This window comes from Schistocerca gregaria, chromosome X (genome assembly GCF_023897955.1).
Source record: "Schistocerca gregaria isolate iqSchGreg1 chromosome X, iqSchGreg1.2, whole genome shotgun sequence".
Taxonomy (NCBI): Eukaryota; Metazoa; Arthropoda; class Insecta; order Orthoptera; family Acrididae; genus Schistocerca; species Schistocerca gregaria.
In genome coordinates this window covers 221,770,163-221,790,428 of record NC_064931.1, presented here as the reverse complement: position 1 = coordinate 221,790,428, position 20,266 = coordinate 221,770,163, and the positions used below count along the sequence as shown (strand labels likewise).

The 20,266-nt window shown below is 46.9% G+C and overlaps 1 protein-coding gene across 10 annotated transcripts in view; it reads left to right on the top strand.

The window, feature by feature from the left end:
* Positions 1 to 20,266, top strand: part of LOC126299303 (uncharacterized) — a 230,989-nt gene that overhangs the window by 125,845 nt on the left and 84,878 nt on the right. The window lies entirely within an intron of this gene.

Below are 20,266 nucleotides of genomic sequence, written 5' to 3'. Positions count from 1 at the left end.
CTGCTTTTCATATCCATCACTTGCTTCCCTGTTTCGCGATAATACGAAATGCGCTGCCCTTATTGCAATTTTTTTCAACGTCCTTTAGCATACATATCTTACAAGGATCCTAAACCGCACCTCAGTACAGTAGCAGTGGACAAACTAGCGTAGTGTAGTAAATATCTTCAGTAAAGATGTTACGTCTAAGAGTTCTGCTAATAAAACATTCTTTAATTTGCATTCCCCTCAAAGGCATTTAGTTAAAATGACAGCCTTTAAATTTCATTTGTCGCATTTACTTTTAGTACTCCATTTGATGATAAATCACATTTCGTAATTTAGTCAAGTGCCACTTTTCGCGCCATACAGAGGATATCTACTTCAAAGTTATTTTGGCAACAGTTCTTGGTTCGAATTCTGGAATATTTAGTCTTCGGTGAAGGAATTATAGAGAAGTGTTCAGTAACTGCTTTAGTGTGACTGTCATAGGTAATCATTGCTACTGCGTATAATTACTCTTACTTTTTAGTTCACACAGCCAACACAACACTTAAAGTAATTAGTCACAGCTTCGCTGCCACCCTCAGCGATCCTAGTTTGAAACAGAAGTCGACACGAAATGTTTCGAATAGTGCCGACTCTGGTAGGGGGTCATCGGCAGTCTTATCACAACCTTACTGTAGGTAATCTGTCAACTCTAATTTTGTTTTGCTCGTCAGTCTTTCGGCTGGTTAGATGCGGTCCACCACGAATTCCTCACTTGTGCCGGCCTTTTCATCTTGGGGTAGCACTTGCAACCAACGTCTTCGATCATTTGCAGGATGTATTCGTCTCTGCCTTCCTTCACAATTTTTACACTTTGCAATTGTTTCTAGTACGATGGAACTTATTCCCTGGTGTCTCAACAGATGTGCTGTCATCCTGTCCATTCTTGTCAGTGTTCTCCATTTCTTTTCCTAGCCAATTCTGCTGAGAAAATCCTCATTTCTTACCTTAACAGTCCATTTAATTTTAAACATCTTTCTGTAGCGCCACATGCAATGTCATTAGAGAATAGTGTCATTGATATTCTCTCGCTTTGAATTCTTCCCACTCTTGACCCTTTGTTTCCGTCCTTGCTTCTCCGATGTGTACGTCGAACACTAGGGACGAAAGATTGCATCCGTGGCTCACACCCTTTTTAATACGAGCACTTCGCTCTTTCTCTTCAAATATTATTCCCTCATGGTTCTTGTGCATATTTTCCGTCTTCCCCTATAATGTACCCCCTATTATTCTCAGTTTTGGAGGTAATGCTCCATTTTATATTCTCGAACGCTTTTTCTAGGTCGACAAATACTATGAAAAGGTTCAAATTTTTCTTCAGTCTTGCTTCCATGATAAACCAAAACGTCATAACTGCCTCTGGTGCCTTCACCTTTCATAAAGCCGAACTGATCCTCATGTAACAGATCAATTTTTCTTTCCCACGCTTCTGTACATAATCTTTGTCAGCAACTGGTATGCAGGACTACTATGCTGAATGAGGAATAATTCTGACACTTGCCTGCTCTTACGGTCTTTGTAATTGTGTAGATATTTTTCCGAAAGTATCATGGTACGTCACCTGGTTTATAAAATCTACGTGTCAACAATAATAGTTTCGTTGCCACTTCCTCAATGAGTTCGATGGTACTTCATCGATCTCTTACGTCTTACTTGTTATTAAGTCATCCAAAGCTCCTTTAAATTGATTTTGACGCTGGACCTCCCCATCTCTTCCATATCTACTATTGTTTCTTCTTCCAATGCGTTCTTACCCAAGTGCTCACCTTCAGTGGACCCTATCCACCTATCCGCTCCCTCTGCGTTTATCAGTGGAATTCCCATTGCACTCACATAGCCACCATAGCTTTTAATTTCAACGAAGTCGGCTTTGACTTTTGTATATGCTGTCAGTCCTTTCCGACCAACATTTCCTCTTAGATTTTTCGTATTTTTCATGCAGCCATGCATCCTTAGCTTCCCCACACTTTATATTTCTTTAATTGACTTGTATTTCTGAATTCCCTAATCGTTATTGTACTTTTTTATTCATCGATAAACTGGTACCCTTTTTTCTTCGCAGTTACCTTCCTTGTACCTATGTTCGTTTCCAGTTTCTGTGAGCCACCTTTTGGAGATGCCCAATCCTCTTCAACTGAGCTGCCTACTGAGCCATTCATTATCACAGTAAACAATCTGAGAGAAGTTAAAGGGGGTAGGACGTCAGACGGGCCGACTTGGAGCAGGAGAGGCACCACAGGCCATTTAATTTCCACTGTCTATACTTTTATAAATAAATTCATAAAACTTTGCCAGCATGACCAGAAAGGATTCATACTCATATCAGTGGAAGTTCAAAAAGTAACAAAATAATTTAACATGTGAAATTTCATTTTTCCCCTTGCTATTGACTGAATTTGTTGCTATAGGTACACTTTTCATATGCAAGATTCTTCGATGAATTTTGCACAGCATGCAAACCATGACACTCTCGAATTTAATTTATGAAAAACTGAATGAGTTGTTACATTTTAAACTTAAATGTTCAGAAAAACTCAAATTTTATAGTTAATATCTCAATTTTTAGCAGTTTTTAATAGATTTGGAAAATTCCAGTCTTCCTGACTTTTCTTTCGAACTTCTGCCTACTCGCCATTATTACATTGTGATCTGTCTATATCTGCTCCTCGGTACACCTTACACTCCAATATCTGATTTAGAAATCTCTGCCTCGTGAATCTTAATAAAGTATTCTCTACTACCAGCTGAAATTCATTGCAGAACTCGGTTTCTCTCCTCTTCCCATCCCTACTACAATGCCCGTATTGTACTATAACCCTTCATTCTACTTCAGCTACAGCCGTATATGACTACTACATTTTTATCTCCCTTTAAGTGCTAAATTACCCAATCCATATACTCCCCCCCCCCCCTTGACATTATGTATACCTGAATTGGTGCCAGCGTTGGTTTGCTGTAGAGCCTAATGAGAATAACGCTGTCACTGAACTGTTCACAGTAACTGCCCTAGCTTCCTCTTCATAACGAATTCTGTTCTCGTTACACTAGTTTCGTCTGTTGAGATTACCCTATACTCAGACTAGAAATCCTTCTGCACTACAGACTCCCATAATACCTTCATCGAGCCTTCGCTTTGCCGTTTTGCTTTTTAGCGTCCCTTCCACGTTCAAATTCCCGACTTGTTGAACTTCGGTTACTCAATAGTTTTCTCGTAATCACATGTCCCTTTGCGGTACCCTCCCGGAGATACGAATGGGGAATTAGTCCGGAATATTTTGCCAATGGGTATCATGACACTTTTGTCAATTCCAGGTGAAATAACCTGTGAACACACATTGTCTTCAGTGCAGTAATTCCATTGTTTCTGCATTATCGTACCGTTGCTCATAGCGGATTCAACCATTTAGGGGAAGCTTCTTAACGTAAGGGCAAGTGTATGCTCTGAACCTCTGTCCGCTCCTTTGTCCTTGGCAAGACCATTAGCAGAACGAGTGACTTCTTAGATCGCTACTGCTGGTGATTTTTTATTCAAAAGTTTAGGTATCACGAAGTTCGAACGTGGGACCGAGGATACTCCAACCATGCCACAGACGCTGTCTGTAGGCCATACGAGCACAATTAAAGGGTAGCAATAAATCAGATGGGTATGCGTGCATCATTGAAATGTCAGTGTTGGCTCTTCAACAAAAATGACAGCCACTGCTCTAAAAGCTTCCCATACAATCTAATTTCTTCGCAGCTTACCTTTCTGATTCAACCGCCCCCCTCCCCCCTCCTGCGGGTCTGGGGGTTAGAATAGGCCTGAGGTATTCCTACCTGTCGTAAGAGGAGACTAGTTTCAAACGTTTCGGCTTTCCTGATAGTCCGCTGTAGGGTTTGGTCTCCATTTTTCAAAATTTTCTGGAAGAAAGAGCCAATTGCGGAAGAATGCCTTACATGGTGCATCATGTTCATTGTGCATAGAGATCTTGTCATTTTTCTCGTCGTTGCATAGCAGTCCCACCCAATCTCCATCTCTTGGGCGAGGACACCTTCCTGGGTGCTTTTTCCACCATGCTCTACACAGTGTCACTTTGTGCTGACGATGACCATGGACTTCATTGTACCTCATCCAGCAGTTGGTTGTAGCCCCACTGAAAACACAGGGATAGCTCTGCTGACGCCTGCGCTGTTAACCCCCCACGTATGCCAGAGTAGATGCCCATCACCCTGGGGCATGGGGAGTCCCAGCAAGGGCCATCTTGCCAGGTGGCGTTTGCTGCTGCTGGGTGGCGCCTGTGGGGAGGGCCCCTGGTCGGAGTGGGTGACATCAGGGCGGACGACAAGTCATGAAGCGTAGTACGTCGTCCCTTGTTGGTGGTCCACAGCCAGCAGTCTCTAAGCGGGCAGTCTAACGTCAGTGCTAAGAAATTACCACTAATCGTTCCGCTCTCTGGCCACACCATGGGAGGAAGAACATGCTAATGACGGCAGTGAAGCTCATTTTCTCTGGTACCTCTTATGTAAGTTGATCAGGAATCTTCTGTGTCCATGAAGCCTCAGGTTTTTTGTGGAGCATTTGGAGGGCAGGTTTTGGGAGGTGGAGGGCTTGTCCAAAATGCGCTCTGGGTCAGTTTTGATCCTCTGTCCAGTCACGGACATTATCGCTTGTAACAAGTTGGGATGTTTCTATTACCATCACGCCACAAAACAGCTTAAATATGGTCCATAATATTACATTACACAGGTACCTTCTTCTGCAGTCTGACGAGGAGCTGCGTGCAAATTTAGAGCTGCGAGTTGTTCATTTCGTCAAACACATCTATTTGGGTCCGAGGGATAATTGGGTTGCCACCGGTGCCTTCATCTTGGTTTTCGATCCGCCTTGCGGGTCTGGGGTAAGAAAAGGCCCAACCTATTCCTGCCTGTCGTAAGAGGCGACTAAGAGGAGTTCAAACCATTTCGGCCTTCTGTGTGATGGTCCCCATTGGGGTTTGACCTCAATTTTTCAAAATTCTGCAGAAGTAGGAGCCTTTTGGTGAAGGACATCTAACGTGGTGTATCATCGGTCCTCAGTGCACTAAGAACTTGTCACTCATCGTAACGGCGTCGCAACTGCACTCACTGTTCATCAATTTGGGCCTAAACTCCTGATGGGTTGCGCAAGTTGCGTCCATAGTGCGTCCCCATGTGCACATTCGATCATAGCCTTTCCATGGCACCCGAAATCCAGCACGGTAGCCAGCCTGTTGATAGGGTCATGTAGCGTCTAGGTTGTATCCCCCTGACAACACAGATTGTACTGCCGATACCTGAGCTGCACCCCCCCCCCCCCCCCGCCCCTGTCAGCCAAGGAGTAGATGCTTGTCTTCCAGGGGCATCAGGACTCCTGGCAACGGTCATCCTGTCAGGTGGCCCTTGCTGCGGCTGGGTGGCGCCAGTAGGGAGAGCCCCTGGTCGGAGTGGGTTGTATTGGGGCTGACGTTTCGCAGATGAAACGTCAACATGCATCAGGTCGCTCTGCAGCCGCGTCTTCTAAGAGGAAAAGTTCTGTCTCTGGTTCTGGTACTTCTGTCTTTCCCCCTTGGCCACTCCCTGGGAGGAAGGAAAGGCCTTCTGGCTTGGAGCGAAATACTTCCCCAGCTATTTAGTCTGTCCTCGGAGCTATGGGGGGAAGTTCGCCACCTCCAAACCCATTTTCTTTGTACAGCACATCGAGGATATCTTCGGAGAAATGAGGCTCTCAGTAAAACGCGTTTGGGGTCCATTCTCATAAAGACCACCTCCGCTACACAATCGGCGGCGCTCCAGGCATGCGACCAACTAGGGCACATCCCAGTGTATATTGTCCCACATCTGGCGCTAAATAGGATGCAGGGGATATTTTCCATCGGGACCTCCTGCTGCAATCTGATGAGCTCAGGGCCAACCTGGAGCGCCCTGGCGTGCATTTCGTCCAGCGAGGCCACAAAGATCGTCGCATCGACACTGGGGCCTTTATCCTCACCTTAGAGGGATGTTCTCCCAGAGAAGATAAGTGATGTGCTACTGCTGCGACATGCGACCTTACGTCCCCCCTCTTATGCGAAGCTTTCGATGTTAGCACTTCAGGCACATGTCGTCACAGTGTGAAGCTGAGCCCCTTTGTGGCGATTGTGGACGTCCTCTTCGTGAGGGACATACATGTACCCTACCACCTTGGTGTGTCAGTTGTCCTAGCCTCCACTCGCCTAGATCTATCGACTGCCTCGCATATCAGGAGGGGAAGATAAAAGAATTGAGAACCTTGGACTGTCTTATTCTGAGGGTCCAGCCCCCACAGCCCACCATCCCTGTGACTCATCGACCTTCCAAGAAGGCCTCAAAGTAGTTTTTATCCCCTCTCCATCTGGCGCGTTTCGTCTGATGGTCTGACAGTCGCTACTCCTGGCTGTCCTCAGTTTCGCTGGGATGCTCTGCTGTCAGGTGCTCAGCTGGCCTGTCGTCGGTGGATGATGCTGCCCCTCCTGCACAACCCAGGAATGTGGCCGCAGCTGGCGACGACTCGATGGAACAGGATCTGCCTCTTGATGGTTGTAGCGATGTTGCCTCGAAACCTGTCCCTCTGCGGCCGTCGAGGTGCCCAGCTCTTAACCCATTTCGTTCCCTTTCTCTGATTCGCGATGGCTCTGTTAAATTGGAACATAAGAGGTATTCGATCTAATCGGGAGGAATTAAAACTGCTGCTCCGCCTGCACTGTCCACTCGTCATTGGTCTTCAGGAAACGAAGTTACGCCCAGCTGACTGTATTGCTTTTACCCACTATACCTCAGTGCTCTCACCTAACCCCTGTGGATGGTATTCCAGCTCATGGTAGGAGTCATGTTGCTCGTTTGAGACGTTGTCTATTACCATCCCATAGACCACCCCACTCCAAGCAATAGCTGTCTGTATTACTCTTTCTGCCTTTACTTTTTCTTTTTGTGCTGTCTACACTCTGTCGTCTTCAGTTAGTCGCGCTGAAACGATGCACCTGATTACTCAGCTTCCTCCGCCGTTTTTGTTTTGCGACTTCAATGCCCATCTTCCCTTTTGGGGTTCTCCTGCATCCTGTCAGAGGGGTCCCTCTTGGTAGATGTTTTCAACCATCTCAATCTTGCCTGCCTCAACACTGGTGCCCTGACTTACCTCTGACTCTACTCATACCTACTCCCACTTGGCCTCTCGTTCTGTTCTACCACTCGAAATGATGGGCAAGCGTGGTAGGTCCTTTCTGACACGTATCTGAGCGACCATTTCCCTCGTGTCGTTCGTATCCTGCACCACACACCATCCCCACGACCCTCGAGCTGGAGCATACCGAAAACTCCCCCAGGGGGTCCACAACTCATCTGTGGATACTAGTGTAGCGAGCATAGGACCCCGAGCTAGTGGGGCCCTCCTTAGTTTCCGGGCTGCATACCTTCATTTTCCGCATCCTTCCCCATCCCCATCTTTGTCCCCCCCCTCCCCTCAGCTTCTTTCCTTCCCTTTCTCCCCTCTGGGAGTATGTTTCGTGCCTACGTCCAGAGACAGATGCTCGAGAATGTAACACGTTCTTAGCTTTCTCTAATTGCAAGTATTTGTCCTTCCTTTGCCCCACTTCTCTTTGCCCCACTTCTCTTTGCCCCACTTCTCTTTGCCCCACTTCTCTTTGCCCCACTTCTCTTTGCCCCACTTCTCTTTGCCCCACTTCTCTTTGCCCCACTTCTCTTTGCCCCACTTCTCTTTGCCCCACTTCTCTTTGCCCCACTTCTCTTTGCCCCACTTCTCTTTGCCCCACTTCTCTTTGCCCCACTTCTCTTTGCCCCACTTCTCTTTGCCCCACTTCTCTTTGCCCCACTTCTCTTTGCCCCACTTCTCTTTGCCCCACTTCTCTTTGCCCCACTTCTCTTTGCCCCACTTCTCTTTGCCCCACTTCTCTTTGCCCCACTTCTCTTTGCCCCACTTCTCTTTGCCCCACTTCTCTTTGCCCCACTTCTCTTTGCCCCACTTCTCTTTGCCCCACTTCTCTTTGCCCCACTTCTCTTTGCCCCACTTCTCTTTGCCCCACTTCTCTTTGCCCCACTTCTCTTTGCCCCACTTCTCTTTGCCCCACTTCTCTTTGCCCCACTTCTCTTTGCCCCACTTCTCTTTGCCCTCTTCACGTGGGGTCGTTTATGCACGTTCCCTCGACGGATTGTCCAACGAAATTCAACACTGTCTCAGCAGGGTTGACATTTGACAGTTAAACTCCCATCAAACATAAATGTGGGCTATGAGAATTTCAGTTCGCCCCTACATCCCAAACCCTACTCGTTGCTATCAGTGTCAGCACTTCAATCATACTAGCCAGTCCTGTTCCAATCCGGCCAAATGCGTTAAGTGTGACAAGGATGTCCATGAGGGTGCTTGTCCACCTCCACCCCCTCGTTGCATCAACTGTATGGGTGACCACGCTGCTTCCTCACGAAATTGCCCGTTTTTTAAAGACGAAAAGCTCATTCAGGACATCAGGGTGAAGGAAAAAGTGTCTACCTCTGCTGCTTGAAAATTATTGGCCAGTCGAAAGCCCACTGTGCCTCAGCCAGGTAAATACAGCACTGTCCTTGCCTCTCCTCGGCCAACAAAAGAGGCTGCCACGCAGACTTGAGATCACCTTTAGTGCCATGGTCGTCAAATCGGCCAGCGCAAAGTTCGCCTGTTCAACCTCCCCACTTTCGCCTGCTCACTCTATGGCTCACCCTTCATCGGGTTCGGCTAAATATAGAGCCCAAAACTTCCTAAAGTGACACCAAGACTTCGAAAAAAGAGCACTCTTGAAGACGTTTTACGTACCCCAACTTCCCAACCATCGGTTCCTCCTTCATCTAAACATCCTGTTTCCAAGAAGGCTAATAAGAAACTCAGTTCCTCTCCTTCTCCGCCACGTCGTCTCATCTACAGCACCATCTGGCTGTAGCCACCCTTGGCCGTCTTCTGTGTCGCCGAGGCGCATTGCTGGCGGCCGATCAACCGGCCCATCGGATCGCTGTTGGCAGGAGCTGCTCCTGAACAACCTATGGATCAGGATCTTCTGCCTTCGGCTGAATGCTGTTCCACGCTGTCGGTCGCAAGCTCTGAGCAGTCCAGTTGATGGCAATCTCGGTCACATTCTTCCATTTTCTGCCCACCCGATGTCCATTATCCATTTGAATATCTGCAGCATTCGAGCCAATCGAGATGAATTGTCGATCCTCTTACGATCCTACTCACAGGTCATCTTCTGTCTTCAGGAAACAAAGCTGTGGCCCCACAACCACTTTTCCCCCATTTTCAGTTAGTCCGATTTGATCTCACCTCTGTTAAAGGCACTCCAGCACATGGAGGCCTCATGATTCTTCTCCATGATACTCTCCATTATCACCAAATAGCATTAAACACTTCCTTCCAAGCTGTCGCTGTCCTCTTTCCCTTTCTGGATACAACTTCTCTCTTTGTACTGTATACATTCCATCATCCACACCAATGGCACGAGCTAATCTCCATCTTCCTAGTCAGCTTCCACCCCCCCCCCCCCCCCCCCATTTGCTGGTTGTGGACTTCAATGCCCACCACCCACTTTGGGGATCTCCGCATCCTTGTCTGCGCGGCTCACTATTGATAGACGTTTTCCACCAAGCGGATCTTGTTTGCCTCAATATGGGGACCCTACATTTTTGTCTGCCTCCACGAAAAAAAATTTCTCTCATTTGGACCTTTCGGTCGGTACGGTTCCGCTAGCTCGGCGCTTTGAATGGTTCGCCCTTGCCGATACACTCGAGTGAACACTTTCCATGTATCCTTAGATTGCAACCACAGCTGCAATATATGCGCCCGAGACGCTGGAAGTTCGCCCAAGCTGATTGGACACGTTTTTCGTCTCTAGCGACGATGTCACACATAACAGGCGTTATTCTTACAGCTGCGGAACGTTCAATACCACGCACCTCCGAATTGCCCCGGCTCCCCCCGGTTCCTTGGTGGAACGAGGCATGCCGTGACGCAATACGTGAGCGGCGACGTGCTCTTCGCGTTTTCAGACACCATCCTACTTTGGCCAGCTGTATCCGCTATAAGCAGTTCCGTGCGCGATGCCGTCGCGTCATCCTCGATAGCAAGAAGGCAAGCTGGGACTTCTTTACTAGCTCATTTAACACTTTAACTCCCTCCTCGGAAGTTTGGAGTCGGATTCGACGGTTCTCTGGCGCACCTGCCCCACCCCCCCTCCCCGGTCTCTGGGCTCACTGTCGCGCACTATAAATTAGTGGACCCTGTCGAAATTTCTAACTCATTGGGTCAACACTTAGCTGGGATTTCGAGCTCTTCAAATGCTCTGCGGAAATGCAACCTCTTGCCTTCTCTCAAAATCGCGAAAGCAACAACACGGTTTTCTCCATGCAGGAACTCCAACATGCACTCTCTTCTTCTGGCTGTTCCGCCCCAGGACTTGATGGTATCCACATCCAAATGTTGCTCCATTTACCATACCATATTCTGCGTTACCTCCTTCACCTTTATAATCGAATTTGGACCGACAGTACTTTTCCCAGACGGTGGCGGGAAGCTATCGTCGTTCCTGTTCCGAAACCTGGAAAGGACAAACATCTCCCCTCTAGCTATCGCCCCATTTCTCTCACGAGTAGTGTATGTAAGGTTTTTGGAGCGTATGGTGAATTGCCGTTTAGCTTGGTGGCTGGAGTCCTGCAGTCTTTTAACACCTGCCCAATGCGGTTTCCGGAAGCATCGTTCTGCAGTTCACTATCTTGTTGCCCTCTCCACTTACATCATGAACAATTTTCTCCGGAAACGCCAAACAATAGCAATATTGTTTGATCTGGAGAGAGCATACAATACCTGTTGGAAGACATGCATCCTCCGCACACTGTTCTCTTGGGGCTTCCGAGGTCGGTTGCTCCTTTTTCTTCGCGAATTTATGGCAGAGCGCACATTTAGGGTGCGGGTGAACACTACTCTCTCCCGTACTTTCTCCCAAGAAAACGGGGTACCCCAGGGCTCTGTGCTAAGTGTTGTACTGTTTGCCATTGCCATAAATCCTATTTTGGATTGTCTCCTTCCTGATGTCTGGGGGTATCTCTCAACGGACCAGCCTTCTTGAACGACGTCTTCAAGGATTTCTCCATCGCCTCCACTCTTGAAGCATCGAAACAGGCTTCCGGTTTTCTCCCAGTAAGACCATTTGTCAATTTTTGGCATCTAGGACCTGGCAACCTTCCGTTTTCGGACGTCGCTAAATTCTTGGGTCTTAAGTTTGACAGAAAACTGTGCTGGTCTTCCCACGTTTCCTATTTTTCGGCTTGCTGTCTGCGATCCCTCAACACCCTGAGTGTTCTGAGTGGTACCTCCTGGGGAGCGGACCGAGTGGTCCTTCTCCGTCTCTATCGCGCCTTAATGCGCTCGAAATTTGACTAAGGAAGCATAGTTTATTCCTCTGCTCGGCCGTCTATTCTTCGGCGCCTCGACTCTATCCACCACTTTGGATTGCGTTTAGTGTCTGGAGCTTTTTACACCAGCCCTGTGGAAATCCTTCATGCTGAGACTGCTGAACCTCTGCTGTCCAATCGGCGAGCTGTCCTGAGTCGTTATGCTCTCCATCTGTCTTCCATGACTGCTTATCCGGCTCATGACTCTTTTGCGCCTCCTTGGATTTAGGGTATGAAGGCCGCCCTTCCTCCCTATTACCACCACCAGGAGTCCGCTTCCATCAACTGCTCCATTCTCTTTCCTTCCACTTTCCTAAAACTTTCTTGACAACTTGGGGTACAGCACCACCTTTGCTCCGTCCCTGGACCGGCCTGCATTGTGACCTGTCAGTTTCCCGAGGATGGTACCCCTTCACTTGTTTCTCGTCGGGTATTTGCTGCTCTGTGCACAAATGAAGGAAGCCTCATTTATTTACACCGATGGCTCAAAAACATAGTTTGGTGTAGGGAGTGCCTATATTGTTGACGACACCCAAATTCGATTTTGGCTTCCCTACCAGTGTTCGGTTTATACTGCGGAGTTTTACGCTCTTCTCTAGGCTCTCCAATACATCCGTCGCCATCAGCGGATACAGTACGTTGTGTGTTCAGATTCTCTCGGCTCTCTCCTCAGTCTCCAAGCTCTCTATCCTGTCCACCCTCTGGTCCACCGAATTCAGGACTGCCTCCGCATGCTCCACTTGGGGGGGGGCACCTCTGTAGCGTTCCTCTGGATCCCAGGACACGTTGGTATCTGTGGAAATGAGGCGGCCGATATCGAGGCAAAGTCTGTGGTCTCTTCTTCGGCCAGCTATTTGCACGATTCCCTTCGCCGATCTACGGAGTGTTTTGTGTCGTCGTGTTGCTCTTTTATGGCACACACATTGGTAGACACTTCCCAATAATAAATTGTGGGACGTGAAAGCTCTTCCTTGTGCTTGGACCTCTTCCTGCCGAACGCTTCGTCGGGAGGAGGTAATTTTAACTCGACTCCGGATAGGGCTCTGTTTTTTAGCCATAGACATCTAAGTGGCGATCCTCCCCCACTCTGTCCCCACTGCTCTCAGATGTAGACAGTAAGACACCTTTTACTTGAGTGCCCCTATTTTACTGTTACGCGCCCGTCTACAGCTGTCGCCTGATATATCTTCCAGTTTAGCACATGACACGCACTCAGCCGATAGTGTTCTCGAGTTTATTAGTGCCAGTGAGACGTCAGTCATTTGAAGCTCTTTTTGGGGACAACCAACACCCTTCTATTGTGGTTTCTTAAGCTTTCCTTCTGGTTTTAGTTTCTACAATTTTTTGTTTCATTACCATTGCTGCTGTTTCCAATTTCGTTTTTTACCTTTTCCTAAGTCACAGACTGGGCGCTAATGACTGTAGCAGTTTTGCGCCCTAAAACCATAACAAAAAAGGGTATAGCCTATTAACGAAGAAAGTTGGTGACAGGTGACCCTGGGGCGTAGACTGCTTCATAGTTCCATGACTTCCCACTCTGACAATGTCATCCTCCAGTGGAATTGAAGCGGTGTTTTCCACCACCTGGCTGAGCTATGGCAACTGTTACGCTTCACACCTGCTTTCTGCATTGCCCTCCAGGAAACGTGGATCCTGGCAATGTGGACCCCTGCCCTCTGCTGCGATAAGGGATATTACAGGAACTGGCGCGACTACAATAGTGTCAGGTGTAGTTTGGCCTGAACTGTCTGTAGTGAACCTGTCCTCAAAGCCCCCTCTTAAAGTTGTGGTGTCAGAATATGGATGTCACAGGAAATAAATGCCAGCAATGTGTATCTTCCTCTAGATGCGCCCCTCTTCCCCCCCCCCCCCCCACAGGGTGCTCATGGTCCTTTCGTGAGTGTGTGCATGGCGAGCACAGGGCCCCAAGCTATTGCAGCCTTCCTTCCTTTCCCAGACTGCATTTCCTTGACCTACCCTTCCTCTTCTTGCTCTTCTTGCTCCTTCCCCTTCACCCTCCTCTCTCCCTCTCTTGGTGTCCTTGTTTGTTGCGCCACTATCCACCTGGTTATGATGGGTTGGAAATTTGGTTTCGTTGCGTAATCCTTTTGGCATTCTTTGGGGTTTGACCTCCATCACTAGATTTCTATTCTGTAGTGTGAGCCACTTCGGGAAGAACACCTTACCTAGTGTCTCCAGCATGTGCTGCCCTAGTTCCTTCCACCTTTTCCTTCACATTGTTGTCCGATGCTAGGATGCGGGTTGAACTCCCTGAAAACAGGGATAACACTTCAGATACCTGAGCTGTGACCTCATGTAATCCTAAGAGTGGTTGCTTGGTGTCCTGGAGCATCAGAACTCCCAGAAATGGCTGCTGTGCCAGATGGCCCTTGCTGTGGGTGCATGGCACCCATCGGGAGAGCCCCTGATCTGAGTGGGTGGCATTAGGGGAGACACTATGTAAATGAAATGCGTATGGGTCCAGAACTTCGGCTTTTCTTCTACAGCCATCTCTTTCTATGGAAATAATGCTTTGTGTTGCTTCTTCTGCCCCCTTTGGCCTTCCCTTGAATGGCTACCCCCTGGAGGGGGTCAGACTCGTCAGGTAGGGCTGAAACCTTTCTCCCGCTATCTGGTTTGCACCAGGCTGATGGGGAAACTTTCACCAATACCAAACCTTTATTTTTTGTGGAACACATTGAATAAATGTTCAGGGAAATGGACACTGAGTAAGATGTGGTTGGGTTAATTGTTGATAAAAACTGCTGCAGCTGCCCAGTCTGCAGCCCTTTGAGCCTGTAGCCATTTTGTCACAATTCCTTTGTCCATTACCCCCTACCAGTCTTTGAAAAATTAAACTTTGAACCATATTCAAAGGGACCTCATCCTTCGCATTTGAGCTTGGGGACAATCTAGGATGGGGTGTCAACTTTGTTCAGCGTGTTTAGTAGGGTCCGAAGGACAATTGCGTTGACAATGGTGCCTTTATTCTGGCCTTTGACAGGGTACACTCCCTGAGAAGGTAAAGATTATGGTTTACCGATATGATGTGAAGCTGTACGTCCCACCACCTACAAGATGTTTAATGTGCTTGAGTTTTGGACATATCTTCCTACTGTTTGCAGGCCTCCCTCTGTGGTGCCTGTGGATGTCCACTCCATAATGGGAGTTCCTGTGTTCCCCTCCTGTGTATGTCATTGCAATCATTCATGTGGCATCATTGGGTGTCTACTGTGGAATTGATGGCAATTTCAAAGGCCCTTACCTTTATTGAAGTTTTAACTCCACTGCGTTTCATGATGTATGGACTCAGTGGCCTTCAGGCTATTGATCAGTATTTATTCCCGCCATCCCTTGGTCTCGGCCATCCATGACCATCTCGCTGTTCTTCACAATGCTGCTTGTTCTGTTGGCTTTGTGGGTCCCTGGCCATGTGGGTATCCCAGATAATGGGTTTTCTGATCGTTTGACTGGGGAGCAGTCACTTGCCCCTCTCTTCTGTAACCCCTCCTGGTATGGACTACGGCTTCACATCAAATCCCACTTTGCACAATCACGAGCCAACTCTTAGGTGGTTACCTCCCTGTCTAATAAATTTTGTGACACATGTCCAGTGGCGTTCATCCTTCTACATCTCCCGAAATGACTCGACCACCCTGTTACAACATTTCAGCTCCTCAAGACCAAATTAAAACGTTGCATTAGGAGGTGTCTGCTTCGTGCAAAAGGTCTTGAGTTCATATTGACAACAAGTAATTCTTCATTACAGACGTTTATTTACAAAACAGAACTCAGACTCAACAACTGACTCTCCGAGCTAACCGCACTGCATATCCGAACTGGCAACTGACAACTCCTAGGTGTACTAATATCCTTCCAAACAATGAGTCTTTGACAATGCTTTGTTCACAATACGATAGCAATTCACGACTTAAAACTAAATTAGATATTACAGAATTTTAGTACAGATTAAAGTAAAAGGATCAGTACATATAAATTCTTACAAGCATAATTTCCAAATAGACTTTATAACATTTTTCTACCAGCCTCCGGATAACCTTCACCAGACTTGCACCGACGTTTCTAGAAATATCTTGACATTTGATTCTGGATATTTCTTGAGTGATTTAGAACAACTATTTATATGTAAAGTGATTTAAATCGTGTTTCAAAACGTAAATAAATCTTTTTAGCAATATTTCTTGATACAAATCGTCTTTCGAAATTAGGTTATGAAACAGTTTCCACAAGTTTTCGTATTTTTGCGATCATAATATAGAATTTCTCCATAGAAAGTTCCAGAAGTGTGCATTAAACGTTCATTTACAGACTCTCTTTAGCTGGTGAGTTTTTTAAAAGTATCTTGTCCATATTATACGAAATAATTTAGCTCAAAACTGATAATTTATACAATTAATCAGAGCCACAGCAAACAGTGAGTCTTTCTTTTACAAAATGAAATATAATTACAAAATTGAATGAAAATAGGTTACTAACACTAATATATATTTACATTAATTCTATTTTTGTTCTTTCTGTGCAAAATGTCCTAATATTGACACAGTACAATATTTAAATATCACCAAAGTTTCCCTTTACATTTTGCATATCTGTATCGACATCCCCTAAAAGTCCACAGTATCCAATACTTCAATATGTCACAATATATCCTGTAATGTTAAACTGTGTTGTCTCTGCATCAGCCATACCAGGCTGACCCATGGTTTTCTTTTGCGTAATGAGCCACCCCAACTTTGGGGTTATGGAGTCTTCCAGTCAGTAGCCCACATTTTTGTGGAATGCCCCCTTTCTTTTGGCTCTGTACTAAGTACAGACATCTTCACACTTTAATATTTACAGAAAATTCCCGGATAGTTGAACTGGTTCTCGGTTTCCTTCGTGAATGTGGCTTTTATTTTCAGTTCTAAGGTTTTTAATCTCCCTCTAGAGTAGGGACAGGGCAATGAGGGTTAGTTTCACCCACTGTAAGCTGTTTGGAGATTCCTGACTCCACTCCCTGGCCAAGATCCTCTTTTCTTTCCCTTTTACTCTATTTTTATCACTTTTTAGAATTGGTTAGTCTCCTTTAATACGCGCTTCTACATTCTAGCCATTGAACACTTCAGAATAGCAGGTGGTCTTGCCTGTATTGCATCAGCGGTGGGAAAGTTCCTGCCTCTAGCATAGCATCAGGATTGCTCACTTGAAGACTTCCTTCACTTTTTCACCATTAACATGACTCCACTTAAACGAGTTTTAGCCTTTTATCTTTTACAGTTATTACCTTTCTGATACGCCAATCTGTCAGAATGGACCGTATTTGAAACAAGGGACTGACGACTTTGCTGTGTGGCCCCTTCAATCCCAATCAGCCAACCATCCAGATGGTGCAGTAGCCCTGAAGGTATTAGCTGCGCTGATTGATCAACTCCATAAGCCTTCCCTAATTTTGAGATATTCTAATGCTCATAACCTCTTGTGGGATGACATCATGCTTACTGCCAGTGTCCAGAGGGGTCTAAACTTTACTGTCTCAGTTCAACCTCTGCCTCTCAAATACTGGGGCCGCCACACATTTAAGGGTGGCTCATGGTAGTTATTTGGGAGTTTCCGTCGCAATGGCGGGAGAGCACCATAGTTCTGGTGCTCAAACCCGGTAAAATCCCACTTGATGTGGATAGCTATAGGCCCATCAGCCTCACCAACGTTCTCTGTAAGCCGATGGAATGTATGGTGTTGGCGGTTGGGTTCGGTCCTAGTGACATGGCCTACTGGCTGCATGTCAGGGCAGCTTCTGTTACGGTCGCTCTACCACTTGTCCTCGAGTCTGCCATCCGAAAAGGCTTTTTCCAGACGGCAAAACCTTGTTGCCGTCGTCTTTGATCATACCCAAAACGAATGACAGGACCTGACACCATATCCTTGCCACATTATACTGGTTTGGTCTGAGGCCCGCTCCCGATTTTTATCCAGAATTTCCTGTCGCTCCGTACTTCTCGTGTCGAAGTTACTGCTTCCCATTGTTCACCCCATATCCAGGAGAATGGGGTCCCAAAGGGCTCCATATTGAGTGTATCACTATTTTTAGTGGCCATTAATGGTCTAGAAGCTCTGTAGGGTCGTCTCTCACCCTCCGTATGCAGACGACTTCTGCATTATGTACTGCACCACCAGTGCTGGTGCTGCTGAGCGGCGGTCACAGGAAGCCGTCCTCAAGGCGGAGTCATGGGCTCTAGCCCACGGCTTCCAGTTTTCAGCCGCGAAATCTTATCATGCACTTCTGTCGGCGTCGTACTGTTCATCTGTATTCTTAACTTTATCTTCATGGCGGTCCACTCAGTGTATTAAAGGGCTTCAAGCGTACTGGTAAAATAATAATCGTCTACCTGACACAATCATTTTCTTTAATTCGGAGTAGAACAGCACCTCTTCGCGTCACGGTGGGACAGTGGTTTGAGGCAGACTATCTTGTCGCTATTTTATTGAATTCAAGTCACGTCGTTCGTGCCCTCTTAGAGGGCTTTTTACAATCCCACAGAAGAATTGCATAATTCGATTAGACTAGGACCAAATAAGGCAGCTGTAAACGTTAACAATTACTTCTGCAGATCAGGAAATTCCCCACGCTGTCCATTACGTAACTAAAGCCACACCTGTATATAATAACTCTTTTCTGTTACATTTAGGTGGATGGCTCAGACTGTTATAAATGGTTGTTCTAAGATTAACTATTGCGCACATAAAGAAAATACAAATTCATTTCCTACAGCCGTGTGGATCACGTCACGTATAACCTGTGGGAAGAATGTCGAATGTACGCAAATTTCCAGAATAACTTGTAATTTTGCGCACTACTGAGTTTGTCCACACCAGCTTTTCACGAAGCGATCAGTATATGTAATGCCCAGTAAATTGGCGACAAGCATTGCAGGGCTAGACTGTCAAGTGCAATGCCAACTATTTCACGAAGTGGCCGATTTATAGCAACACAAAGGTAAGACAAAGCCACACCGTACCAGTATTGAAATGCATTACTGTTACACCTAGACTAGGATGTATGCCTCAACCAGGTAAAACAGTATCGATCTTCGCAAGCAAATAGTGTGATGTAAGTTGCGTTTGAGAGAACAGATTTTTCTGCATGCTGGCTGAGAAATCGTCGTGTGACACTTTCAGCAAGTGTGTATTAAAAACCATGTTCATAATCGTTTCCATATTAAGTTACATACGGACTAGAGATTCCACTTTTCCTTGATAAATCAGTCCTTTCCCTATTTTCATTTTAAGCTTATCAATTAGATACGAAGATATCATGGATCTTCGCGCTTTTGTTCATTTTAGGTTCCGTTTTCTTTAGACTGCTTTTGCGCGCTGGCTATAAAATGTTCACACAGTATTAGCACTTCTGATGCTGCTTGACGTGCTGTATCCCTTAGTAGCCCTTAAAATTTTCGTGTATATTTACCAATGCCACCCTGTATACGTAGATCCCCTGCAGGTTCGGGGGTTTGAATAGACCCTAGGTATTCCTGCCTGTAGTAAGACGCGTCTAAACGGGTCTAACACGTTTTGGCCTTTATGTGATGGTCCCCTGTAGGGTTTGACCTTCATTTTCAAAATTTTTCTGAAGAGCCATTTGGGGAAGAGCGCCTTACATTGTGCATAGTGTCAATCATGCGCTGAGACCTATCACATGGTTCATCGACGTGGATCAGCAGTTCTGCTCATTCTCCAACTGTTGGGCGAGGTCGCCCATCAAGGTGCGTATTTCTCCATCAGCTGTGCGGTATAGTTCCCTACGCTGACGATGATAATGGACTTTGCTTGATTGCACCTGATATCCAGCATGGTACCACAGTTAGTTGTGATGGGGCCGCCATGTACTGTTGTAGCTCCCTGACCACACAGGGATTTCTCTGCTGATGGGAGCACCGTTAACACCCCACGTATGCCAAGGGGCAGATGCCATTGTCCTGGGGCATCGGGACACCCGCAAAGGCCATCCTGCCAGGTGGCCTTTATACGTCTACATTTATACTCCGCAAGCCCCCCAACGGTGTGTGGCGGAGGGCACTTTGTGCCACTGTCATTACCTCCCTTTCCTGTTCCAGTAGCATATGGTTCGCGGTTCGGTGGCGCCCGTGGGGAGGGCCTCTGGTTGGAGTGGGTGGCATCAGGGTGGATGACACGCGATGAAGCGTAGTCCATCTCTTGCTGGAGGTGAAATACGAGCAGTCTCGAAGCGATAGAGAGCTCAATTCAATGCACAGAAGTGCGACCCCAAATTGTCCCACCCCCTCTCCCTCCCTGGCCACACCATTGGACGAACATCAGGCTAAGGATGGCAGCGGATCTTACTCAGACTGGTACCTTGTGTGTTAGTGCTGATGGGGAAATCTTTCATGATGATGCAGCAACAGTTTCTTGTTGAGCATTTAGAGGACAAGTTCAAGGAGATGGAGGGCTTGTCCAAACAGATACGGGTCACTTGATCAAAACAGAATCATATGTCCAGTCGCAGGAGTTACTCGCTTGCGGCAAGCTGGAGGATGCTTCTGTAACCATCACGCCCCATAAGAGCTTAAATGTGGTCCAGGGTATCATACTTCATAGACCTCCTCTTGCAGTCCGACGATCTGTGCACCAATTTAGAGCAGCGAGTTGTACATTTCGTCCGGCGTTTCCACCGGGGTCCGAAGGATAATCAGGTTGCCACCAGACCAGTGCTTTCATCTTGGCCTTGGAGGGTGATAAATTGCCTGAGGTCAACTTCAAGGTCTACTGCTGTGATGTAAAGCCC